Genomic DNA, 27,920 nt, shown 5'->3' on the forward strand with positions numbered 1-27,920 from the left:
AATGCAATAATAATAATAAATCGCTACATTTTTTTTTTTTTTTTTTTTTTTTAGTAACAACTAGTATGAAATAGTATTTTGAAGATGCTATGAAATGTATTTGCTTACGATTGTAAGTCGCCCTGGATAAGGGCGTCTGCTAATAAATAAATAATAATAATAATAATAATAATAATAATAATAATAATAATAATAATAATAATAGAATACATCAATAAATCATTATCATTCTGTATTTAGCACAGGCGGGGCGCGTAACCGAGAGCGCGATTCTTGTGGCAGCACAGCGCGCTGACGTCAGGTAAAGCAGGCTCGTTCTGGGTGCTGATACGGGAGCGCGCCTCTCTTTTCTGCGCTGGCTGAAGAGGTCGGCAGCTGCTGTTGGCGTGTGCTGTACTGTGCTGCGCTGCGCTGCTGTGTCTGTGTTTATGGCTATCTGAATGCAAACGCTGGAGAGTGAGAGAGACTTCCAACCACTGTATGCAGCGAGTGCAGTCAGCTTTAAGACGGGAGAAGCTAGGTGCAGACTCAGAGAGTCAAGGAATGAAAATAAGACCCGACCCCCATCACGTCTGCCCGTGGTTCAAACTGAAGATGCGCTTCCAACAGATTTGGAATACAGTTCGACAGGTGTTGGAGGAGCTATGAAGACGTGTCTAGGATTAATAGCTTCTCATCCAACTATGACGACCACGGCTACCACTACTACGAGTTCACCAGTGTGTGCCTAAAACTGGCTTATTTTTTTGTTTGTTTGTTTTGTGTTTGGCTTTTTCTTGTTTTTTTGTTTCTTTTTGTTTGTTTTTGGAGAAGAGCAGTTACTGTTTTTTTTGTGTTTTTTTTTCTCTCAAAAAGGAAGATTGTTGTAATAACATCCCCCCACTCATACTGAAACATCCGAGCGATGGAAAACTTCATTTGGATCCACGAATCAGACAGTAAAATATCTAATAACTGTTGCTAACAGCGATCAGGTAGGTTGAATATGGTTGTGGGGCAACGGTTTTAATGTGAACGGGTCTGCTTTTACGCTTTTTGTGGCATAATGATGAAATACCGATACAGCATGTCGAAATGACAGTCATCTGTAGTTCGGGTACACGCGCAATCTCAATGAGCTGGTCTCTCATTGGGATAGTGCACACACAGGCAAAATATTAAAACCTGCTTTGCTGGTTGAAACGATGCGTGTAAATACCGTGTGTATTCATCAATGAGATTGCTGCGCGGTTCTCTTTAGGCACTCACTCGTCGTTTAAAGGTGTTACAGCAGCACTCACTCGTGCCAAGTTTTGGCGAGCTATGCGGTGTATGATTATTTTTTTTGTCAATATGCGGTTCTTAAATCTACGGGCTTCATCATGTTAATTACGTTTTCCTATGAAGCTGTATGCTTACGCAGTATCATCATCATATGATAATAATAATAATAATAATAATAATAATAATAATAATAATAATAATAATAATAATAATAATAATAATAATGAATCACCAGATTGCAGTGTAGAAGCATGTAGGCGTGCATTTGCAGTACAGATATTTCCTCTTCTTGCGAGTCACATTGGTTTGAGGGAAGCTTACTTGATGTATTGAGTAACGGATTTAACTTTGCAGCATGCTAGAGAAACGATGTACAGTAAAGTATCGGTACCAGTGGATGGATGGATGGATGGATGGATATATATATATATATATATATATATATATATATATATATATATATATATATATATATATATATACACACACACACTGCAGAATGTGCACGGTCAAATAGTTAACGAGTGCAGATACGATACATCTCTGTCAAACATCGCAGAATGCAGAGTGCGTTTTAGGTGTCACTTGCTAAAAAAAAATAAAAAAATACAATGTTCTCTGGCGCCCACTATAGTAATTTGGAGACAATAGATTTGTTAAAAATATTTGAAGTTTAATACCTGAGACTAAGAACAGTTTTCTTCTTTGATTACTTGGGCGGTGTACTACAGTGCACACACATCAGTACCGTTTTACAAGGTTCACCCTACTGAAGGGAAACGCCAATGCACATATTAGATAGATAGAAATTAGTATACACTATATGAAGTAATGAGATGACAGTGATTTGAGTTTTTGGATGTGAAATGTATTGGCGTACATGAATATTATTATTATTATTGGGAAAAATGGATTAATAAAGGTTATTTAAAAATCTAAAGCTATCTGTCTGTATTCTTAGAGTATGCATGACTGCATATAGACCTCGGGATAGGTATGTGTGGAATGAGTGAGCTTACCCATAGTCCCTCTTCCATTCATGTTCTGTTCCGGGGTTTACTAGCAGTGAATCAGTTAGCTCAAGTGACCATTCCTGCAGGTTTGACTGTATTTAATTCATGCATGAGTCACTGGTTGTCAGTGCTCTTGCATTGTGCTGCTTCCTATCACGCCTGCTATGGGCTTGTTTAAGAAGCACAGTGAAAGCCATGTGATAACAGTACATTAACTGAAAGGGAATGCATTGCACAGCCGCACATTTCCCAGTCTGTATTATGTTCTCAGAGACTTGTTCAATAGATTGATTGAATGCATGCTTGTTCTGGATTATTTAAGATACTGGTGTGGACAGAGTAGCTGCTTAAGCACTTCCAGCAGGCTGCATGATCATATCTGTCTGCTTTCTACCTGTCACCTAAAAGAATGTTTCAAGACAGAGCAGCACAGGTGTGCGGAAATGTGCTCAAGATAGACTAAAGGATTATACTTTTTTTTTCAGTGTTTTTTCTTCTGTTAAAATAAACTGCATTTAGGGGAATGCCACCTTGAAGGGATTTGAGAAACTGGCCTCAGCTCTCTTGACTTCTTTAGAATTATTATTAAAAAGGGATGGTAAGTTACTGAAGGTACAGTTGGCTCCGTTTTAGAAATGTTTGAGGTACAATCAGTGAATCATTTCGTGGTAGAGTATCAGACAGGTCACATTTGACAGAAAGCATGGCATTGGGAACACATTGGTGTTAAAAAGCAACAAGCAAAGAGAGAGAGAGATTCTTCAAGAAATATACAGATCCTTCTAAAAACATACACGTGGTAGTTGTATACCTGAGACATGATGCTCCAAATTAGGGCACAGGGGCAATTAATCAATCAAGTTTATAAAAAATGAAATCACAAAATAAAACCCATGACGATCAGTGATTTGAGTAATTGTTGCATCTCTTACAACTACTTAATAGGTCCTGGCTGTGGTTGCAATTGGATCTAACGTTGCTAGGTGTTATAAATGCTCCAACTTTGAGAGGTTTGGTTTTAAAAAAAAGCTTAAATGCAATTATTTTATTGCAAGAATCTGGGAACTCAAGATGGTATCAACTTGCACTGATGTCACCAAAAAGCTTTACAAAAAAGTGCTTTGACATAGACCAAGCCAGGCAGTTCAGCCAAAACTGGGATAATAAATGCAGTAATTCACATTCCAGGGCTCGTTTCAGTGCTTGCTGTCATCTCAGAGTCGCGCGGACTCAGTCAGGCAGCTGTAGGCTCTGTTTGTAAGTAATATTGTAGCTTTAAAAAATATCTGAACTGTGTGACGAAAAATAACCATTGTGTCTGGTTATTTCAATTGATTGTGTCTTGATCTCTCCACCACCAATCCTCACATTTGACCCCCTCACCTCCTGTGGTGGTAATGCATTTTTGCAGAAGCAGATCTGAGGAGACTGTAAAAGTACAATAGAGGCATAAAGGCATATTCACAAAGACAGAGTACCGGGAACTGGCAAAGAGAGAACTAAAGGTCACACAGGAGCTCTTAAACTTGCATTCTGAGTTGCAGATTTACAATGGTAAACTTTTATATGGGGTGTTACATACAATATATATCCGCAGTGCCGTGCAAAGATACACATATAAGATTAGTGAGTCTGTCTTTGTTGGCTAATTAAACAGCGAAAGTCATTTGGTGGAGACGAATAAGCCACCACAGTGGGAATTTGAAAATCACATCTGATTAGAGAATAATATGCGTTTTGATTAAAATTGATGGGAAGATTAGAAGACTGTCTAGCAAAATGACAGAAGGAGCTGCTTAATTCATTTTCATTTATTTCAATTCGAAAATCCACCTCGCGTGGCAAAGAAAGAAAACTGGAAGATGGAATCGAAGGGCAGATTGTAAAAGTCTTGCCCGCTGGGTGTGTCAGGAGGAAATGCAACTGTTATTTGAAACTCTATTGACTTGTTGCTATGTAGAATAGGGTTTGCCAGGTACTGTGGCTGGTGCATGTGTGTGGGGCTACTTGACTATGTTCACCTGCAGTATCTTAAGGGCAAAGGGACTGACCCTTGCTCCTAAACATAGCAGTCAGGCTATTTAATGCAGGTCAACAATTGCAGCAGTGAGGAGAAGTGGTTAGGGCTCTGGACTCTTGACCGGAGGGTCGTGGGTTCAAATCCCGGTGGGGACACTGCTGCTGTACCCTTGAGCAAGGTACTTTACCTAGATTGCTCCAGTAAAAACCCAACTGTATAAATGGGTAATTGTATGTAAAAATAATGTGATATCTTGTAACAATTGTAAGTCGCCCTGGATAAGGGCGTCAGCTAAGAAATACATAATAATAATAATAACAATTAAGTAAGCTATAGTGTGGGTTTAACAGCTGTAATATGGAGAACAACAGTGATTTTTGAAAGCAAGTGCCCATATCATATGCTGTGCATCCAGCTTTGGTCATATGTGATAAATCAACTGATGAATATGTACCACAGAGCCATGCTTTTGCATTGTTTAAAGGCATCAGTTAAACTGATAGAATACCGTATCAGCTGAGTAGAGAGAAGGTACTATTGCTCTGAATTTGATTGATGCTGATCTTCAGTAATAATTTGTAGTACTGATTTTTTTGGACTGCTCAGATCTGTGTGTAATATATGTTTGCACAGCTGCAAGCATATTTAAAGACCAGAATTTCTGGCTTCACATCAGCATCTTTCGTGGATTCCCTTGACTTCTTGGTGCAAGAACCTGCAGAAGCAGAATATTTGAAATGATTTACATCAGATCAATAGACCAATACAATTCGATTATGCAATTTACTGTGGTGCATCAGTTAAGCTCAGCTAAGTAGAATACACTAAACCCGACACATGCTTGGGAAATCACAGGTATTTCAATATAAAATAAGAACTCAATCAAATGAACAACAGTGCAATGCATGGGGAAAGCATGGCAAATTGAAAAATTGCAGTAATGAACTTTTACCAGAGATAGATAGGAGTCTGCTAACAGGAGCTCAGCTGCAGTATAGTTCTATCCCAGCGCAAGCCCATTTTGACTCTGTGGTTCTCTAAGGCTGTTCTTTCACAGGTTTAGCAACCACAGACCCTCTGATTCGAACTAGCAGCTAGAGAGCCGAGTTGTTCATCAAAAAAAAAAAAAAAAAACGACTTTCCCAGCAGTATCCAAAAGCACTCCCCTCATCACTGTGTTAGGCCACATCTCATGGCCCAGCAGGTGCAGTGGGCTGGTGGGCTAAGTGGCAGTAGCTGTAAAGCCACATTTGTGCTCTGGAGAGCCACTTGCCTATTCCCGGGATCTCGTGACATTTGCACAAATATGTAGGTTAAATTCCGTCTGTGTGATGAAAAGAGTGAGCTATGAAGGTAGAGGGAACATCATCTATTATCCTAGAATAAAGAAGAATTAGGGAGGGGGGGAGGCTTGATTGAGTACTTTAAAATCTTAGAGTTGGCAAAGTTGACACGTCAATTCTTTAAGTGCAGAACTAAAACCAAGATCAGAGGACACTAGGGAAAGTGCAGGAGACACTTGCATGCGGTTGATACTAAATCATTGGGATCCTCTAAGAACTGACATGACAAAGTTTTGGGATCAACATAACCATTGATGGGTCTTCACTCTTTGGTAATTTCCTTATTGTCTTATATTAATTACCGATGCAAAGCCAGTGTTAGTGGTGTTGTAATTGTTAGCAGCTAGAAGCTTATGCAACTCCCTGATTGGCTTACAACGCCAGCACTGCAAGGCTGCAAGATGTAGTTTAAATAATTGACCTCTCATAGCCCCAGCACTCGTAGATTTACTACACAGAGAGAAGGCTAGGTCAGCCTGGCACTCATGCTGTGGATTTTTACCATTCAGCAATAAGGAATGAACATGGATTAATCTTTTACCTCCTGGCACTAGAGACCATGGCTCACTGCTTCCTTATACTCTATCCACCTCTTCATTGATAACACCCTTTTGAAACATCTCTTTGGGGTGGCATTGTAATACCAGAATATCACTTCAAATCAATTCTAGCCATGCAGAACTGAGCACATTGGTTCATAGCAACCCCAGTGCTGCGATTGGTATTATCGCAGAGTCCAAATAGGGCACCAGGGCGATTGTTAGATCATAAGCATGATTAACTGAGGCTTGCAAAATAAAAGCCTTGCTGATTGATAAATCAATGCATGGATTAATTGTTTCAGCTGGAATGGGAGCTATACAAGGAGAGTTAAGAGATTATAAAATGCAACCTAAATAGAATGCTTTATTCCTCCCCCACCTAAACCCATTGCTGTGGGACAGTCTGAATGACAGCAATGCATTTTTTAAATTAGCAAATTAACAAACTAGCAGCAGCAAGTAACAGCATCATATTATGAATGACTGTTTGGTTTGTCAGAGTGGGAAAGGTTTCAGAACAGAGGGTAGACTCCCTCGAGCTTGTATTCTTTTCCAGCTTCTTTAATTCCACAGGTTTTTAATTAGTGCCGTTAGACTGAGCTGATGAAGTTTATCACCTCTGACGTTCCTCTGTTTTCTGCTCCAGAGAAAGAGAGTGGAAAAGGCTTTTAAAATCCTGTTATTTAAGCTACAGTAAATACAGGGATTATAAGTACTGTATACATGTTGTAAAGGGGCAGACACCAAATACAATTTTTCTGTTTTATGTTCTACAGTTCTATTTCCATTCTGGGGTGTCGTGAAAAACATAACCACCCACAATTTCTGATCAATTTCTTTAAAAAAAGATAAGGGAAAACACTTGGTAACTCATAGACATTTCAGATTTCAGAAAGTTGTATTTAATTCCTAATAAGAAGCAAGGCTTTTGCACAACTCCTCTCAAATATTTAAAATCAAATATTTGAACGAAAAACACATGGCCAACCGAAAGGAATACTATACCCATACCAGATCATCCCATGTTTCTAATACTGTACTGGTATATGAAGTTCTGCTTCATCCCAACAACAATTTACAACACAGACAAAGAGTGAGATTGAGGTGGAGCCCTTTAAGAATTCCTGCAGAGTGAGGCGCGTCTGTCTTTCTATATTTTAAGTGTTTGTTTACAGCCTCGCTCATGCAGACTTATTAAGTCACTCAACAGGGAGGTGTGTTTGCTAATGCGTGTCTACATCAGGCTAACATCAGTGCAGTCAATAATTATAACAGGGACCTTTTGTGTGGCTATACCGAGCGGCATTAGAGATAACCTGTTTAAATCTTAATTCAAGATTAAGTAAGTTAAAATGACATTGCCCTTAACCCTGTTATTGTGTTCCGTTCGAGTGGCAGTTACTGCAATTACTTCAATATTGTGTGAAGGGGGTGTGCCGGAGTTCAGCGGCCGTTCATTAGTTCTAGTTGTCTGGCATAGACATGTGTAATGCAGGCTAGACCAGACAAAGTATCTTGAAGTGCCAGTACCATCAAGGGCACAGCTGTGTATTGCAAGCAAAGCAAAAGGAAACTTGGTTCAAAGTCACTAGATGGCACTGGTCCTTACTTATATAAAGACACTGAGGCATAGTCACATGTATCTATGGCAGGCAACTGGAGCTAAAGGATTTATCAAAAAAAAATAACATAACCGAGTAATTGCTTTTTAAATAGTGGGCAGTACAGAACATAAGTTTAATTGTCTTAAATCTGGATTTTTTTTCAGATGTGCCACTTACCATCTACAGCGTATCCTCAAAGGAATTATACAGAGACACATTTAATTGCAAAGAACAGGTTTCATTTTCTATGCAAATAATTTAAAATGTTGCTGATAACCAATTACGTGCTCCCCTATCGGGATGTTTGATAAAGATCTGTTGCAGCATGTCATGCTTGTTCCTTAGACTTAAATACTGCATAATGAAATCACAGCCACAACGCTGTCTCTGCAAAGTCTGATTGAATCCCTGTTACTTAATCAGGTGGGGGATGACACGGGGATAATTCCCTTGTAAGTTAAATGATTTGTTTGTTTGCTTGTTTGTGTGTGTCGCTGTGGTTTTAAGCATTTGCACAAAGTAATAATCTGCTGATGAAAACATTTACACAGAAGGATCCACAGAGATTTGTATTCCTTTTAATGGAAGCCCCGTCTGCACACAACTGTAGAAGAACAATTAATCTATATACCACAGAAGACACATTATATTACCGAACAATTACTGTGCCATAAAATAGAGCACTGCGGATGGTCCTGATCTTCTACCAAGCTGTAGCTCTAGTGTAAAGTTTGCGCTGGCACGCCACTAGACTGCTACATGGGTCCTGATTATCTGTGTAAGGCCCCACTGACAGTGATATTAAACACAATGACATCATGGGCAATTCTACAGTATGTGGCGAGGCTGGCAGATGTTACTGTTGTGTTTGAAAGCAAGAAGATCTCGTAATGCATCCTTAAACAGGAAGGGAGGGTGCTGGTGTACAAAGTGTTGTTCAAATATATACGCTAGAACAATCTAATATATGTAATCTCATTGTTATTTAATTAGATTTGCATGTTTTTTTAAGTACTGTGGTTCACTGAGTCAAGTGGTTAATATGTTATAAGAGATTCCATGGGTCCCAGGTTGGATATCAATAAGAACACAATCTTTCTGTTAAACTCTGGAAGGCCAGAAGGTATTTGAGAGGTTGTTTAAATGTATAGTTTTGTGCCAGTCTTAGTGTTAGATTTACAACAAGGAAAAAGTGGTAACTGCTTCTATTCAGTGTCCCTAACTGTAAGTGCATGTATGGTAACATAGTTATTACATTGTAAATACACATCCTCATTTGTAAATGTAGTGTAATTACAAGCAACGGTAGTGACTGACAACATATTGTAATGGAACATGTTGTTGCATTGTAATTACACAAGCAGATGTGTAATTATGGTGTTATTACAGTGTAATAACATAGTTAGAGACACAATGTAAAGTGAGTTCATTGTATTGTAGAAAAAAATGTTTGAGAAAACAAAATTAAACAAAAACATCTGAAAAACGTCAGTGAAGAGTACGTAAAATATATACAATGCATAATGTTTCCTTCACTATCTGACCAGGAAGACTAACGCATCCGAGACGGAGGTTCAACAGGCTGAATTAATTACTGGATTATTTGCATTTCTGCCCTGGCAGGCAGCTGTAATATTTAATCAAGGTGGTTTTAACAGTATCAGTGTTGGGCTTGTCCCCAGGATATTGCTCACTGCTAAATTACGATGCATCTTGTCAAACAGCTTTTTTCCTAGGGCAGACAGGAATAAAAAAAGGAAAGAATCACGGAATATGCATTGCATTAATTTAATATATATCTCCTTGTGGGCTGGGAGCATCCGAGCTGTGTGCCATATATATATTTATAACTTGCGTTTTCATTCTGCTGTGAATGCCAGCTCCATGCCTGCACCTGTGGAGAGGGTTAGGAGTTCTCTGGTTCCCCACAATGTGGTCCCCTGACCTGTGTATTAACAAGTTCATGATTAACCCCAAACAAAGAGATCGGTGACCCAATTCTGCAGTGCAGTACAGTAGCGTCTAGTTAGACTGTATTTATCATCAGTTGTTTTGCAATTTTTTATGCTTTTCCTAGGCTTTTACTATTCCTTTAACATTACCATTCATATTCTTCTCATGACTTTTTCTTATTTTTTTCTCTCACTGTCTGTCTTTTTCTTACCTGTAAACAATGTAAGCATTTTACTTTCTTCCTTGTCTACATAACCTGCTGCAATTAGGCTATTCACAACTGTGCAAGGTTAATGACTGATACAGGTAAAATCAGCATCTCTACATTCCTCTTAATTAAGAGATCCTTCTCATTTGGTCATTTTAGGAATACCTATATTGCCTAATGATATAAGAATGTGAACCGAAACTCATTTCAACATTGAGAATGTCTTTTAGTTGAAATGTCTGTCATTGAATTCACAGTTTCTTTGACCACGACTGAGTGTTTCATGGGTATGGACGATTAGTTCCCGCACTCTGTCTTTCTTGCCTGTGCCTTGCTTTCACTTTGCAATACATGACTTCCTTATTAGATAAGGGAGGGCGGTCACAGGGATTTGGGAAATTAATTGGTCATGTCTTATATTAACTGGGCACTAATTAACAAGAGTTAAAAGAATTAATTGGCTAACTATCTCATTTTCTCATTTTCCCAGCGCTAGCTAGCTGGGCTTATGTAATGAAATAATACTTGGTAAAAATTTTGCTTTGAACAGTTTTAATTACTGGTGATTTATATAGTGGATAACATTGTTCTTTAACAGTTAATTTGAGTGGATTAACAAAATACGTCTTCTTAACAGGAATACAGACCAGCTTGCGAAACAAAATGTTGGCAGGCAGCTGGATAACTCAATCAATGTGTAAAATATCTGGTCAGGTTCAAGTCAGGTTCATTTTATTTGGTGGTATAGACATCAACATTTTTTTTGGCTATTCCAAGGGTTTGAACACGCATATCAGCTCCCCAAGACGTGGAATTGTTTCCGTCATAGTATGAAGATGGAATTTTATAATCTTGCCATCTTTGGTTTTAAAGATCGTATTGGGGAATTTATTCAAATCTCCTGCCAATGCTTCTCCTTCACTCCACATTAACAAATAGACATGTCTTGTGTATTCTATTCTTGATCTCTGTGTGTTGCTGATTAAGTTTCAATTGCATGTGTTTTTTTAGTGTTGTTTGTATATTGTATTTGTCTTTGTATTGTTTTCAAGGACCACCTTGTAAACAAGGCCTCGGTCTCAATGAAAATAAAATAAAAAATAACTTATAAAAAGGTTAAGGGACATACAAAAAAATTTAATAAAAATGTATTTGAAGCTACTTGCTCTTTAACCATGATGCATTGAAATAAATACACACATTAAGCATGGGAAAAGCTCAATAAACTGTAAAATTACTGCTCACATTTACCACCGAATCTATTGTAAAGGCAACTGTGGGAAAAGGAAGCTTGCATTGCTGCAGCCCAATCAGTGCTGTACTGTATATCTATCCAACACAGGATCTGTTCACATTCCTATATGCATCTGGAATTGTAAGAATTCTCCTTAAAGCCAGTCAGCAGCCTGTAGGCAGCAGATGCTTCATGTTAATACCCTAGCAATTAAAAAGGCATGTGTGCTACCCAAGGATGATACGGCAAGCTCTGTACAGCAGGGTCTTTCTCAGTTGTTTGTTAAGATGAAAGTCTCAAACTGCTTGCAGAGATGCTGCAGACTGCGATTGGGACACTGAGTCTCAGAGGGACTAGTAGCTCTTTCCCTCTTGCCAATTAACCGTGGTTCAAACACCAGGTATGTACTGGAGGCGTGATTATTCTTAACTGGGAATGATGGTCCTATTGCCAGCTCTGACTAAGCCCTAGATCAGAGAACTTGTGGAAATCCAGGAACAGCAGTTCAAATGTACCGCACGACGGGTCTGATATTGTTAAAACGGTCAACCTTCGAGGTATTGTTTTGCTTTGTTTCAAAAACAGTGATACATTGAGATCCTGTTGCTTGTACAGCCCCAAAAGAAATGTAACCCTTTTAGTTCTAGACTTTGATCATCTCAGCCAATTCTGAGTTTAGACTTGAATGTCCTGCCCACGTGGTGCATACCAATCCTAGGATCCAGGAACCCTAATGAGGCTTATTTTAAACACAACAAGCAATCAAGTGGAAAAATGGGTTCCTAATGGCACTAATACCCCTTCAGGATGGGCTGTGCCAGCTAGATTATTGAGGACTGCCTTGATAAGAAGGGACCAAATACCTAAATGTATTTACACTGCACACAACACATGCTTGTGCAGGGTCACGAGTCCATGCCCAGTTTCTGGACTGTTACAGATATACAGTAAGTGGCACACTAGAATATCATTTCTATTATTTTATGGGTGCCATAGTCTACCTTTTAACCTTTCAGGTGGTCCCAAGTAAAGGAGCTGTTTTAACAGTTACTGAAGAAGATGTCAGCGTGACTTTGAAACTTTGGCTTGGCATTTTAAAGCGTTCTGCTTTTTACATTGATTTTCAATATGATGTTTTAAGCCAAACGCTTAGTTATTTCAAACAGACCAAAGCTGAGCAGATATAAACGGATTTAAATGTGAAGATTAGACCAGAGAAAAAAAAAATCAATTGTACATACTGCAGGCAATACTGCCAAGATGCAACGGTAGAGCTTTTTTGATGGTGCCTACAGCTATTTGTTGAGGAATGGATTGGGTCTTTGATGGGATGTTATTCCATTAGCTGGCCTGTAAAATGCAGAAAAATAGCTTAATGTTTATTCAAGTACTATCACAGGTCTCCTCTAACAAAATATTCTTCAATGGCAATGCCACAGTTCTGTACCAAGTAGAAATGGTAGCACAAGGGTATGCACTTTGAGAATATTTTTTATGCTTAAAAGACAACGGTAACACAATGGATGAATGAATACACTGGACAGTATTGATGCTTGTTTATCGTGTTGCAATATTTTATATTAATAATAATAAAAAAAACATTCTGAGGGAGCTTGTGGCTTTTAGTACATCCGGAGAATCATGTCAGGGATTGTTGTTCCAGACGCTGTTTCAGGAGAATTCATTGCAGCAAACCGTCAGATGCATTAAAAGGGAAGGGAGAAAGCGTGCATCCTTGACCTCACAGCTGAAGACATGGTCAAAGAAATATAGCTTGTAATAAAAAGTACTTTAGCTGACATGATGACTGTCTGTCTGTGCAAGGACATTCAGACATGCATTAGCAGGGTTTCCAGACCAGATAAGAGCTCCATTTAACTGCCTGTAAGTGTAAGCACCAGTAGAACCTTCAACACAAATGTGTCGAAGAAAAGTGAAGAGCAGAGTTGTCATTTCCCAATAGCTTTTTCATAGCTGTGTGATTCACCTGCATTTAACCCTTTGACAGCAGTTTCACTTTGTTGTTGCCAAATGCACTGCCCCTGGCTCACACTAGATGGCAGAATCAGCACAAGGTGAATTTGCAAGATAAGAGTGGTTTCTGTATTCACTGCCCATCAAATAAGCTAAGCGTTGTTAATTTTTCCTATCAGATGGAACGGAACCTGTTCCTAGTTCAAAGCCAAAGAACAGACCTTTGACAGATCATAAATGCTTAAACAGCAATCCTATTTCTATATAAAAGAAAACAAAAGCTGTGCTTCAGTGAAAGCATGATCAACTGGTACAAGAAAAAGCAGATATGATTTATTATAAAAGTAGAACTGTCTAGATTTACACAATATGGAAATCCAGCAGGAAATTAATTATCAATGTTGTGATGTATTTAGCATGATTTACTGCACTCATTTTGATCCATTGAAAAAAACAGATTGAGTATAACTCTCTGAGGCACGTAGCAATCCTTACATTACCATTGTGAGTGTCAGACCAGCTTTGTGATAAATGAACAGGACCGCAGTGTATTTACTGTCTAGGTAAAATTTTGCTTTAAAAAGGTTTAAAACTGTTTTGCTTTAAAGCTTGATAAATCAGGCCCGTAATGTCTTTCATGGGTCAGGTCCAGTTTTTGTTTTGTGGTTTTTTTTTAGCTGCATTGTGCAAGTAAGCGAAGACTCCGATTTTGATTTTTTTTTTTTTTTTTTTTATTCCTTTTCAAGCTGGAAATGGCAGGCAGTTTAACAAGTCATAGAAATGTAGCAAGAGGTTCAGAGCCGTGATGATTTGTTATGCATTGGATGGCCTGCTTCCAATTTCCCTGAACAGTCACAATTGTCAACATTTACATGAATGCAACTTATCTTGCTTCATTCTCGTGCTGCTGTTTATTATGTAGATAGAGGACCTTGGTCTTTTATTGGGCACCATGCTTTCTGAAATGAAGAAAGAGGCGATAGTTCTGAGAGCTTTCTATAGAGAGTGGGGTACAGGGTCCACAGACCCCACTATAATCTTCACAGACCCCCCCAAACCAAAAGCATTTTCCTTGGAATACATTGCTAATCAAGGTCTGTGCAACTACCCTTCAATATTTAAAGTAATGCATCCAGCATTGTAACCTATTTTTCCTTGACTCTGGCATGTGCAATGTTATATCTGTGTCCTTACGCGCGTATCTATAAAATTGACATGCCTTGTTAGAGAGTGAAGTCCATTGGCTCACACACTTACAGTGTGCTGGTTAAATGCATCTGTCTTTATTGGGTTGTTGATGGATCATTAGGAAGCACACATTTAGCCAGATGGTCTCTGTTTTATTGATGCGTTCAATTTAAATATTTATTCGGGACGACCCTCTGAGAACAACATGTCATTCACTAGGTTGACTGTTTGAGTCGAGCCCTTGGACAACCCAAAACATACTGTATCTGCCAAAAGTCTCTGCATGATGTGTGTTGTGCTGTGAAAAGGTGCCGTCCTTTGGACCAAACTAAGGATTTTTTTTCTCTCTCTCTCTCTGTAAGCCTGCAGCAATTACAAGTCTTTTCTGGTTTGTGTTGCTTGCTTACTAAATATCTTGGTGTCCCTGAATAGATAATCGTCTGCTCTTCAAACACACACTGTTGATTTTGAAAGAACAGACAAGCACTGATTGTTCCACGGAAGTATGGAATGACTTGAGTGGTATATTTAGGTGCCCTGATTTGCAGCGCATGTGCGGTTTTTGGATTTTCTGAAGTTTTTGTTTTTTTATGAAAATAACTTGTGAATGACTAAAAAACCTCTCATGATGGTGGGGGGATCAAACTTGCACACATTCAGATTGTTTCAACAAACTGGTCTCCCAAAGCACTGGACACAGCTGCCCACTGGCTATGAATAGATACCGTCGGTGACATTTGGAGTGTTATGTGTCACTTCGGTAATTGTTCTGTGGTTCACCGTACTTTCACTAGGCTGTGCTACATTTCTAGATGCTTTTTAAACTTGTATAAGAGCCAGTATTATGATCACAAGGAAACACCTTTAATCTCCTCTATAATCACAGTACTTAGTTTCTGTTATTGGAGATTGGGGGATAGGCAATACAGATCCTGGACAAGTCATTATACTTATTTCAACACTAGACTTTATTTAACAAAGTGCTAACCGAAATAGATACTGAGACAATATGATATTCAGCTCAGACACTTCATACTGAATCCCACTACTGTGAGCAAGTACCTTTTAGCCTTTGGTAAAGCTTATTTTTTATTATTTAAAAAAAAAAAAAAAAAAAAAAAAGAACAATAATCTGATCAGGACTGCAAAGTAAAACGCAGACGAACCCTGGCTAAGTGTTTTTTTTCTGAGTGCTCTCAAATAGAGAATAAATTGACTATTTTATTAAATGGATAAAAAGAAGCCCATTGATTAACCACTGTAATTCCCAGGAAGCTAGCTAAATTGCCCTCGGCTAAAAAAAAAAGAATCTTATTTATCATCAGTGTATGCTACAGGTCGTGTTGTGCCGTGTTTGCGCTAACGATCAACAATAAACTTCAGACACAAGTTACACCTGGGGGGTGTAATGCCACCCACTGACCCCCCTCCCAAGGTTGTGGTTATGTGGAAAGAGTCCATAGGAAAAATAAAGCATCGCTTCCATCATTGTGATTATGACCAACCTAAACTCACTTTTGTATAGTCCTTCAGTTTGGCAAGGAATGTTTGTGTTTCTTCACTTTGGCTTGATTGCACAGCCAATCCTTCTTTGAAAAGTCCTGGAATGTTGTTTCTGCATGAAGATTGCCAGAGGTTGTTGATGAATTGGACGTTGGGATTGGCTGAGAGGGACTTACTATTGAGTTCTCAGGATATTTTTAATTCCTGAAGGACTGGCAGGTGTAACTGCACTCCAAGGGCAGATGGGATTTGAGCCAGCCCCCAGGGAAGATATTGCATTCGCAGACACTGGTACATCAGGACATCACTTGAAAAATAATCCAATAACACCCTCGTACAGCCAACGAAAATACAACAACAAATTCTATTGAAGTTTGTCTAGTGTCAGTGCACCATCGTGGACTTTTTTTTTTTTTTTTGGTGTGCTTTTTGTCATTTTGAGTATTTGCCAATGTATTTATTTTATATGGTGGTTAGGGTCCTCATTCCAAATAAGCAGGGACCATTCTGAGGCATTATCATTTCTGTCCATCCATGCCTCTCTGTCTGTCTGTCTGTCTTTCACTCTCTACACGGCGAACACGAAAACTGTCTTGATTTTGCAACAATCTTCACCATACTTGTATCATACACTCCTTAACCTCCAACCCAACCTTTCTTTTTTTGCATTTGGCTTCAATCCGATAAATTCTCATTTTTATACAAATACAAGGTGTATTATTATGTGATTATGTGTGCTTTCTGTCTGCGTGCACTGGGTTTGTTCTGAAGTAACAGCACAGTGATAAGTGGAAAGCATTCATAGCACAGTTTCATTATTTAATAAAGCATTATGATAATTTAAAACTCCTATATGCAAGAGAATGTAACATTAACAGGCGTCGACAGCTTCATATGCCTTGAAGCGCCGTCAGCTCTGCACCCTGTCTGTTGTCACACACACAGATCCGCTGAATAATGTATTCATTTTCTACCAGCGATATCAATCTGCAATAAATCTGTAATAAAACTCATTAAAGCAGAATATGTTTCAGTGTAGAAATTATTCCCAGTAAAGAAGCGTGCGGTTTGTCAGTACAGATCTAATTTTAAAATAGGGAAGAAGAAAAAAAAAAACTTCTTGAAACAAGAAATTGAAAACATTTATAAAAAAAAATAGCAATAGTAATTTTATGATACACACACGCAGACAGTGCTCCTGGTATACCCTTGGGCTGATTCAACCTCTTTTTATTCGGCTACATGATTTGGACATCTAGGCAACACATTTGAGTATTGGATTGTTTCTGCTTGTCACAAGCATCTTCCTTGTTAATGCTTAATGTGTGATGGTGAAAAAAAAAAAAAACATTGAATCTGCTATGCTGACTGTAAAATCCACAGCAAGTACAATTCAAGTCTTACACCAGGGGTGTTCAAATATGATTGTCCCCTCACTAACACCTGAGGACCTTCACACTATAGAACACTACTATAGAACACGAGATACTCTTTATAGATTTCCAAAGATTTCAACACAGGTTGCCCCAATACAGAAAAGTGGGAGCAATTCCCTTTCTGTCTGCAGTTAGTAAAAATATTATTGCCAATAGAGTTGGTCATTTTCAAGTTGTAAGCATTGCTTTGCGGCAGCTGTATAACAATGTTGTGCGATTGCAATGCTATTAATGTAATGTAAAACTATAACACTGTTTTTGTATAGTAGAGTACAGTGGAAACCATGTGGGCATGGCTTAGCATGAAACTTTTAAGTGCTTTTAAAATCTCGTGACCCAAATGGCAAAAATCTCATTTTAAACTTACAGTTCAGTTAGGTGGTTAAGTGCATAAAACTACTTTGCATCTGGGTTTAAATTGCTGATTGAATACATTTATTAAGGACACAGTAGTGCGTGTCTGTGGGATCATGCATTTAACTCTCACTTCTCAGTTGTTGTTGCCGGCAAAAGGCTTTTGAGAGGTGATTTAATTAATCAAGCAGTACAGAATTCTGCAGATTGGCTCATTTTTTGGTTTGTCTGATGCTGGTATTTTTTAACAAAGGATAGAGAGTCTGTGTGGCCTTTTTTGGTCATTATTATTGTGGCAGGGCAAAAGTCTGCTGTAAATGGTGTGTGTGGGAATGTAAGGTTGGCAGGGATGGGGTTAAATCTATCCCTGCCAGCAATCACAGGTGTGGCCATTCCCCAATTACCAAATAATCTTCAGTGGCAATGCCATACGATTCTGTACTAAGGGCAAATATAGCACAATGGCTTGGTCAAAAGGTACCAAAGTAGTACAGTTTTCATAAGCTGACAACGCGATCACAATGGTATGAACCAATACACACTGGTAAGTTATTCAAGTAGCTTAGATCAGACATGTAGTTGACTCTATGCCCTTTACAGAAACCGTTCAGAACGCACCCTTCTAGGTAAAGCACAAAACCTAAGGTATACCTTGAGCTGGAAATTGAAGTACTGTGGACGAAGACACTTTTGTGTACATCCATTGAAATCTTCAAATCTCAGCTCAAAGATGTGCTTTGTTTCCTCAGTAGAACTAGAACCACATAAGTGGTCTATAGACATGATCTGATGTGGATAAGCACTGAATGGTGGTCTAAAAAGACACTTCTTGTCAAAGGATTTATTTTTTAACTGATGATTTGCTGCTAGCGCGTATCTTAGGAGAAACTTGAGAATGGCATTCTCTTCTGACTTGCTTTTCTTGTGGACGAGACGGCTGTCGCATGTGGAAGAAGTGAGATTCGGGCCCTGAGAGACGAAACCAGCTTCTGTTTTTTGTGTCGCTGAAAACCCGCTGTGTGCAACTGGCCATTGCGTAATGAATGTTCGGTATTAATGTACATGCAGCATAGACAGTATTAAATAATACAGTGTGCACTGGGCATGTTCAGCATGTTCCATGTCGATTCCCCAGAAAGACAAGCCTAACCCTTTCATGCATTCATTTCCATGAACCACAGGGAAAACAGTGTTGTGTTTTACGACTTTTATTTGTTATTACTATTTACATTGTAAGAAAATAAATAAATTGGTTCCTTCATATGAGATCATTATGCCGGACACTGTTTCCTTTCCTGCATGATGACTTCACATGGGATGCCAATGCAAGGCCTTTGCAGTGAACTCTAAATTACATCAAAAAAGATAGGCATGCATGGGCAAAGAGTCTATACTGGCTGAAAGATTCACTATCTGCTGTCCTCCTATGAGGTTACCTTGCATTTGAGTAAATCTTAAAACCCAAAGCAACGTAAAGCCTTTTTTAAACGTTAAAGCTGCAGGAGGCAAATTGAATTGCTGAGGCGCTCTGCTTGGGGTCTGCTCAGATAGAAGGGGATTCGGCGAAAAGGATTCGAAGATTCCAGTTGTGCATCCTAACATCAGCAGGATTTTATGGAACTCCTGCACAGGGCTTTCATAAACTTCTTCACTGTTATCTGGCAATAAGAGGCTGTGTGCTGTGCATGTGTGTGCGTGTGTGTGTGTGTGTGTGTGTGTGTGTAAAATATCAGCTCATTGTCCACCACATAGACAGGCTTCCTTGAACAACACTCAGTCGGCTGTAAAGCCTAAAAAGAAATAAAAATTGATTTGAAATACCATTATAATACCGCTGATCGCATTACCCCGAAGAAAGTCTAGCAGAAGCATAAGCAGATGGTAACAGAATAGCGCAGACCAGAAGCAAATGCATAAAAAGTGAAAGATTTAGTTCCCTCCAGAAAAAAGAATATGTACTTCAATTAGTATGTAAACCATAAATAGTTTCAAGTTATAAATAGCTTGTGTTCATGCATGCATGCATGCACGTATTGACTTATAGGTCAAGCTTCCCATATGGCAGGCTATAAAATATCCAAGCAATACAACAGTATAAGATTGGCATTTTAAAAGATTGCAGTTATAAATAGCCGTGTAAAATTACATCAACACATGAACACACTCGACTCAGACGTGAACAATTCTAATAATTGGATTTTGGTACAATATGGAGTGGCATCTTTTTTTCCATTGCTTGTTATAGCAGAATACTGTTCAGTGTTTACCGTCCACTGCTTCTCAGATGCAGTGCAGATTTAATGTGATGACAAACAGAGGGGAGAAACATAAATTATAGAATTAAAAATAGCTAAATAGCGAGGAACATAAGGCGGCTGTTCATGGAGCTAGATAATACACAAGCCTTTCCATGCTAGGTATTTGACATTGGTCAAATAATGCAGTTTAGTAGCCTCCAGACAGTACTTGTCTGAAATACTGCATTTGAACCGGCATTCACAAACGTTTTGAGACTAGAACATCATTTCTGTTTAATGTACATCGCTTGGTAGGCCTGTTAATCCACTTCACCAAAGTAATTGATAAAACATGTTGTTTTGCACAACAAACAACCAGCAATAGGAACAGACACTAAGTTATAACTCAGTTACTCAGGGTTAAGGCATGTTATTTCAGCCACCCAGCGGTGATAGGATATAAAGATCACTGAGCTGTGGGTTAGGATACGTGGAGTAGTTGGATGCAACAATTAATCACATGCTCTCACAGTAATTGAGAACTATACTGAAGCCCTTGCAAGAATGCTAGAGGCACAGTTCTGCTTGGGGAGCCTGGCACACCATATATCACTGGTTCAACTAAATGCCTTCGGTAAAGATTGGAAGTGAATTGAATGTGTTGTGGTGCAACCGTGCTGAATCTTGTGTTATTTTGAGTGAATGAGGTTTTGCATTGGTCCTTAAGGTGGAACCTGTTAAGTTAAAGACTCTCTTACTTGCTTTTCTTGCTGCCCCACATTTAGGAAATGCTTGGCTAGCATTTCTCAGTGTCTCAATGCGATGAGAACAAAATTAAACAGGAGAACATGCTAGTCAGACTTTGTAAAGACTGCAGAGTGTGCTTCCGAGTCTTTCTCTGCTCTGTACTGAAGAAAAAGCCTTCCCTGCCCAGTACAGTGGGTGTGACCACTAGTTAGAAACAGCCTTCCCTCGAGCACAGCCGTGTCGGTATTGCGGTAAAACATAATAAATGGTGAATCATTGGAAACTGTGGTAAAGTATTGTATAGTGTGTAAGCATGGTAAAATCTACCATGCAAATAATGTATAAGTGCATGGGCACGGAATGCTTCAAAACTCACCTCTGTTTCAAATTACAGGCTTTGGAGGCATAAAAAAACTGCTTTATCAAATTGTATGTGTGTGAAATCCATACTAAAGCCAATGAAAGTTACGAAAACGGCCTTTGAAATGCAAGCAAGTTCTCCCCTCAGGCAATCTCCCCAACCCCATAGCAACCAGTCTCAAAGTGCATTTGAAGTCCTTGGTTACTTAGTATTGCTGCTGTACAGAGAAGGCTCTTGTCACTGTGACCTACATGTGCAACCAAGTCTGCGTTCCTCCATCAACTTATCAAACACTTTCCAGGAGAGCCGGCCTGTCTGATGGATATTGATCTTATTGCTGCTCTCCTAGCGAGGACAGCTTGCTGCATCTTTCAAGTCGGCTTCAGCTGCTGTTTTTTCATTACAGTTTAACAGATCATTCTGTTTACTTTGTTGTTGTTATTGTTCTAAATGTTGATGTATCTACATTTGAAATAGTTTTCCAAAGCCAGCCAGTAAAATAAATAAATAACTACATACATAAATAAATTTAAAAAAAAACACTGTTCACATTTTTTGAGCAGAGATGGACCAATGTGCTCTCAATGCCCAGTGTGATGGATGATATTCAGGGTTAGATGAGAATTGGCTCAGGAACTTTCAAACTGGGTTTGGATCCAAGCTCTTGTATGGTGGCCCAAAAAAAAGTGCTGTCTCTGTAAGTCGCCTTGGATTAAGGCGTCTGCTAAATAGACTAATAATAATAATAATAATAATAATAATAATAATAATAATAATAATTGGCGTTCACACTCTCACTCTGTTAATGGACTGGAGATAGTTCACAAGGCCCAGTCGTTTTCCTAGGCTCTGTAGCTTGAGAACATTTGTTTCTTTGGTTTGATAACAAGTAAAGAAATGATTGGATTGAAAGCAGGTTGTCTGATGATCTTCAGTCTTCCTGAGTGGTTTGCAGCAGTGAGGTGACATTTCATATTGAGAAGAAACATGTGCCAAAAAAAACTTGCTTAGATGAAGTCAGATTAGTTGCTTGCTTTGTGGACATGAAGTGTTGGATGCCACAGAATTTTCTGATGTTGAATTCTGATAAAACGGAGGTCATGCTTGTGGGTTCACAGCACCAATTAAAAAATGTTGATTTCTATCAAAATAGATCTTAGCAGCCTTTCCTCAGAACTAAAACTTGAAGCAAGAAATTTGGGGGTCATTTTTTATCCTGTTCTATCATTTGAGTCCCATATTAGGAAAATTACTAAAGCATCTTTTCATCATTTGAGAAATATAGCTAAACCTAGATCTATTATTTCTGTATCTGATGCTGAGAGGCTAACGCACGCCTTTGTTTCATTGAGAATCGACTATTGTAATGCAAGTGCTTCTGCTTGATGATCCGTTGAAAACAAAAGAGAGAGAAGTACTGATTTCCATTTAAAAGGAAGCCCAAGAGAGCTAACTAGGACACACAAAAAAGTAATAAAATGTAAAAGAAAATAAAAAAAAATTATAATAAAAATAAATGCTGGATCATTTTGTCTTCTAGTTAAGCGTATATTAAAGTACAATTTATATAAAAAAAGATTCCATTCTTTATCCGATGAAGACATGCATTTTTAAAGATTCTTCTCTCCCTTCTTCGCTTTCTTTGTGCACGGTCATTTCAAGGAGAGGTACCTTTGCATTGCCGTGAGATATCTCTCAAGCTTAACTGTCAGTCTTTTATCTACAGAAGTGTTACAATGCATAATGAATGAGGACTATAGGCTTCTCTTTCAATTTCTTCAAAAACCCAACCTGGTCCCCATTGTATTCAATATCATCCCAGCTTCACAGTGTACCTGCAGTTTGTTTATTATACATTCAGTATGGATCGTGGTGGTTATTGAACCTTTTGTATAAATAAATCATAAAATCATAAACCCTGCATCACATCAGTCCTTAGTGGCTACCTGTGGTGGGCAAACACGCAATAGATTTACCCGCATTTACCAACCTCTGTAAATGCAATCATTGTTTTGTAGAGGGTGGATACCAACCTGTACAAACTGTCTGATCCTGATCTGCGTTGACAGTGACCTCAAACTGAAACGCTAGGTGAACAAAAACTAGGAAAATTATAAAAATCTTTTTTTTTTTAAAGCTTGCAGTCATACTGTTGGCAAGGTAGATCCACACGAAACGATACAGAAGAGCAGATAGGAAAATGCAAAACTGCAGAAAGGGGAGCTGCTTCCTTGGCTTAAACTCCAAAGAGGATGGGATGCTGTTATTCACCCCTTTACCGCTGCAGTGAGCTTGCAGATCCTTACTTCAAGCTTCGGAAATCAAAAAGTGAAAGCAAGGTTTCTCACTTTGAGTGTGGCGAGGAATAGACCTTGAGAATCTAAGAAGAAGAAGAAACCAAAAAAATAATAGTCTCCTTACCAGAATCAATCCTGTCTGCGGTGTATTGGGATGAATTGTTTGATCTGAAGATAGTTAGTTAGATTGAGCAAAGCAAATCGTATCCTGGCTTTACAGATGTGCGTTGATCTTTGAAAAATCTCTCGACTGACTGATCAAACACATGGGTAAGAGATTCTACTCCATATAAAGACCAGCTTGCTTTTAAGGCAATCCCCTCCATGTCTCTTGTCAATCCCTTTTTTGAATTTTGATGCTTTAAGATCTTCCTACAAAACACTCTTCTAAGTCTTCCTCGTCCTGCAAAACCCTCTTCTAAGATCATCCTAGGGGTAGTGTGATAATACTCAAGCGGTCCCGTCAGTTTGTCAGGAAGAAAGTTCAGTTCAGTTTTGGGTGATTGCCTTTGCATAGTTGACAAGATGATCCTGCACATGATCAATGGCCTTGCAGCCTGGTTCCTGCAGAGGCAGAAGTGCACACTGTTCCTTCTCCTGGAGGACCCTCATTGGTTCTGTGCACAGTGACAGCACTGAGAACTGTATCTGTAGTGGCTTTCCGTCAATTGTGGTGCTTGTTAATTTAGCACTGCATATAAGGTGAGGGACAGTGGCCCAAGCTACATTTAGGCACAGAGCCAGCAGGCTCTTTGGAGAACTTGAGCTTCCCTTTATTTAATTTAGTCCTGGACCTCCCTGCCATAGACTCCAGGGCCCCTCTGCAGCAGTCTGCCAGATTGTGCAGATTTAAACAATAAAGGGAGGCCAGAGCTGTGCCATCTAACCTCTGCTGATTTTTTAAAGTCCTGCAAAGATGTTTATCAAAGCCAGAGTAGAAAATGTGCCTTTTAAACCCAGGGTGTGCAAATTATTCTTAGGAATCTTTATGCCCTGTCCATCAGGATTGTTCAAAAGGGCTTCAGTTCACAAGTCCATCCTAGAAGGCACCTGCCTGTATTTGAAAGAGTATGGCTTTAAAGAAAACTTGAAAACCCCTCTGTGCTTTAAAGAAAAAAAAAAGAAAATTATTTCCTTTTCTTTTTTGTTTTCGTTTTTAAGATTTCACACCGAGGGCCAACAAAAGCCGTCAGGAAGCATTCTACAAAGCTTTTTTTTTTGGTTTCTCTTGATTTAAATATTGAAACACTGCTGTGTGCCATGCAGTATTCAGAGCAGATGACTTTAAACATTTATTTGAAAATCTTGTTGAAATGCATAGCTCTTGTTTGCAAGAAGGTCCCTAATGACATTAGTCAAAAGATACCTGGAAAACACAAGCAAGCTCAGTACTAAGAAGGAATTGCGTAAACATGGAAACCAGTCTCCTTGAAGCAGTCTTTGTGTTCTGTGATTAGGAAGCTCGGTGGCTGTGACTGAGTGGTATTAGTTTGATCTCTCGCTTGTGCTGAATGGCATGGTGCTGAAATGTATAGGGGATCAGGGAGTAATGTTTTACAAATGGGCTTCAAATTATGCCACAAATATATATCTCAAATACTGTCAGGAAAAAAAGAGGCAATTCTTCTTCAAATAAGAAAAGGAAAGGTCTTTGGGGGCTGAATGTCTTTTGTCTGCTGATATTTACTGTAATATTGCTGTTGATCTCTGCTATTACAATGGAATGGGCTCCCTTATGGGAGTGGGAATGGGAATGGGATTAGATGTTTGATATATAAAGGAGGACAGCCAGGGTGAGTCATGCAAAATAATGCGGCTTTGAAAGAACACATCTTTTCAGCATTAATCATGGATCGAAGTGTCGCAGTCACTAAAACTTTAGCTACCAAGTTCTAAATTTGCACACGCTGGCTATAAATATTCCACCCGCGCCATCCGTTGTGAAGGGAAAACGCTGTTAACACCTTCAACCTCTGTAATCGTCGATTTCAAATAGATTGCACTACGAGCCCTAAAGAACAGCCATCGGAATACAAATGGGTGCGATTTGCAAGGCTTTTTACTCCAGAGTATTATGTAACCATTTATTTTTAAAAATGCAATAATAAAAATAAAACAAATCAAATTACAGCTTGAAAATTAAACGCATACCTGTGATAAAAAGCCCTTAAATAAAATACTTGATGATTTCTACTCGGGTGTTAAAGTATAAGTAGTGCTTTTGACACCCACTATAGAATATCATACCATAGGGCCACATTTTCTATAATAAACTCCACGTTAATGTTACAAAATGAGCCGATTTTGTCCATTGCATCCTAGTACATGATAACCTAATTAGATTCTCCAGCTTCCTTTTCATTGTTTTTTGGTTTGCAGCTGTAATCGCTGTTACAAACACTGAAGTCATTTCACAGCCTGCATTGTTTTCAAAGGGGTTTAAAGGTGTGTTCTTTTAAGATCTCTTGTGAGGTGTGGGAATTTCATTTTTCAAGCTCTTTCTGTTTTATTCATCTGTTTCACTTGTAAACGTGTATACAAATGAACTAACTTGCATTGATTTATTTTCTCAGTACCATTATACTAAGCATGCAGAATAGGAAGTCTGCTTGTCCTTGATAAAGGCAGCGGGGGAGTGTGATCACAGCATGCTCTCAAACAGAGAATTTAAAAAAAAATTAAAGTTTAATTAACTGTTTCTCTCATCTCTTCTGCTGTCCTGATTTCAGGAAACCCGTGACGTTGAGATCTGGGGCTTTGAGCTGACATTGCAAGTTCATCTCGCTTGACGTTTCCGTTGAATGAGGGTTGAGATCAGACTGATGGCACTCTCCAATTAAAGCATCCCAAGGGCGGCGTGGTTTTCATAATCTGTATTTATTATTTATTAAAATTATTGCACTCCTAGAACCTCTCGGAGATGTCACAATGCATTAGTCCTGGGACTAGACGAACAGAGAACCAGGGAAATCTGTCTATCACAAAGTTTTTTGTTTTTTTTTCATTTGATGTACAATTGAAGAATTGAAAAAAGTCACCTCGCACAGCCCTGACTCGATGCGTTAAATCTGTAATATGGAGGGTTTGTGTAACCATTCCTCAGTGATTTAATCAAGAATAAAGTCTGTTCTCCAGAACAGCTCATCATTTTTTATTCTGTTCTTGTCCTTGGTACGGAAGCACCTGTCAACCAAGCCTACTATCTCCCTTCTGTCAAAGTCCATCAGATGTGCGGTCTTGCCTCTCAGGACTGAAACTGGCTTGCTCTAGAGAGATGCATCTTTGAAATAAATTACAGAGTGTATATCAGGGACAGTGACATTTACACAATGGTGTTTTCCAATTTCGTATGTTTTTTTTTTTCATAATTAAGTCATACAAATATTGACCTGTTAATGGACAGTTATTTCTAGGAGGAGGTTGGCATTTATAGATTCCAGTGACCTGTAATGACAAGTAGGGCAGTGTCTATTGAACTGTGGATATCTCAGATTAATTGTTTGCAGTCCTGCTGCTTCTTTGAAAAAGGAATGTTTGAACTCCTGGGTCTTGGTTGGACTGTAGCTGTGACGTGTGCATTGCCCAGGAGGCGGGATATGCAGAACAAGAGTAATGTTACAATGTTTAGCATCTGACTAGGGCTAATACAGAATGCTGGCGTAATGAGTTTATTGCCCAGCAGGTGGCTTAAGGCTGATCCAGAATGCAGGTGTAACACTGTAAAACGTAAATTTAGCGATTCTTCAATCATTTTTTCAGTTCCACAATTTTAAGAATATAAGGCAAACAGTACAGCTGTTGTATTATTCAGAATACAGCACAGTCACGGTATGTTTATTTGTTAAATTGTAACATGTTGTGGGGCCATGCTGGATAGAGATCATAGTAAATGTAAGTCAGCTGACCAAACTTCAGTCTTTATGAAATTGAAATAGAACCCCCCCAGAGAGATCTGATGCAAAGTGTTTTCAATGGTATACTCTCTATGCTTCTCTGTATGCATTAGAGTATACAGTACCTAGGCTTGTTATATTGCTTTACAGCTAGAAATAAATAACACCTGCCTTGGCAGCAGACAAGCAAATAAAGGTGTTTTTATTTTCATTTTCTGTACTCTGCTATGTTTTTAATAGATCCCTGAAGCATGTCATTATTGCCAGCTGATTGATGAAAATGCTGTTTACGAATGCAGCGTGCACATGCCTTCATCATGGCATTATGAATAAAAAATAAATGAATAAAATACTGGCACCATATGTTTCCTAAAACGACACATCAGTTAAAAAAATTAATAAATAAATGTTGTCTTATTTGGTTGAGATCCACAGTAACCTGGGATTCAATGAAGTTACGGCACTGCTACCTTGATGATTTTAAAGGGGCACTTTGTTTATTAAACTATGTATTATTAACTAATATTAAAATGATTGTCTAAAATAAATCTAATATGCTAAACATTGCCTTCGAACAATTTGAACTCTGTTTCAAAGATATGATTGACTTGGAGTTGATAATAAATGTAGGAAACTGATATTTGTGGAACAGTTGTAAAAAAAACTTTGTTTGAGTTCAGAGTTATTAGGAGACGCAGCTCCATTGCAGGCTGCTGATGGTATACCAGAATAGAATTAGAGTCCTTCAGG

General features: G+C 38.7%; 1 protein-coding gene across 10 annotated transcripts in view; it reads left to right on the forward strand.

Moving 5' to 3' along the window:
- The first annotated feature begins 287 nt into the window (after window positions 1–287).
- Window positions 288–27,920, forward strand: part of LOC117413053 (adhesion G protein-coupled receptor B2-like) — a 131,608-nt gene continuing 103,975 nt past the window's right edge. For 3 of the 10 annotated variants that reach the window (XM_058997329.1, XM_058997336.1, XM_058997335.1), the window contains exon 1: window positions 291–974. The gene's annotated coding sequence lies outside the window, so the exon portion shown is untranslated. Of the gene's footprint in view, window positions 975–27,920 lie in introns of all 10 variants that reach the window. The other 7 variants (XM_058997332.1, XM_058997334.1, XM_058997338.1 and 4 more) reach the window with 4 other exon arrangements.

Source organism: Acipenser ruthenus, chromosome 23, assembly GCF_902713425.1.
Source record: "Acipenser ruthenus chromosome 23, fAciRut3.2 maternal haplotype, whole genome shotgun sequence".
In the NCBI taxonomy this organism is placed as follows: Eukaryota; Metazoa; Chordata; class Actinopteri; order Acipenseriformes; family Acipenseridae; genus Acipenser; species Acipenser ruthenus.